This window comes from Charadrius vociferus, unplaced genomic scaffold, assembly GCF_000708025.1.
Source record: "Charadrius vociferus isolate BGI_N301 unplaced genomic scaffold, ASM70802v2 scaffold436, whole genome shotgun sequence".
NCBI classification, from domain to species: Eukaryota; Metazoa; Chordata; class Aves; order Charadriiformes; family Charadriidae; genus Charadrius; species Charadrius vociferus.
In genome coordinates this window covers 5,390,542-5,391,036 of record NW_009649187.1, presented here as the reverse complement: position 1 = coordinate 5,391,036, position 495 = coordinate 5,390,542, and positions in this window count along the sequence as shown.

The following is a 495-nucleotide window of genomic DNA, read 5'->3' as shown; positions in this document are numbered from 1 at the left end:
TGCTTTCCTTACGCAACATGGATCGCAGCAATCCCCATGCCAGATAGGGAGCAGGCAGCAGGGGAGTCTGGTAGGGGCCGCACTGCTTTCCTCCCTCCTCCTGTAAATGTAATCGGGCTTTCTGGTTGGAGAGAGCAAATTCAGAAGGCTCTGCCTAGTTGAGCAGATGAGAAGGAAACATAGAGTCCCGTGAGCTGAGAGCAGAGCACCATGGCCATCTCTCAAGCAGCGCTTGGGGAGCCACTCCCCTGGGGTACACAGCAGTGCCGTGTTGTCCACCACTTGCTACATTGGTCTCTTGGTGTCCAGCCCCATTCCTTAGGAGAACATCCTCTTCAACTAGAAAAGACGTGGGGATCTGTGGCACCTGCTGACAGATGCCCAGCAAGTCTGCTGTGCTTTCTCTTGGAAGCTGTGCAGAGATTGCGCCCTTCTGCATCTTCTAGTTGTTGGGAACTCACCTTCTTTTTCCACCTAGAACGCCCCTGCAGCTGA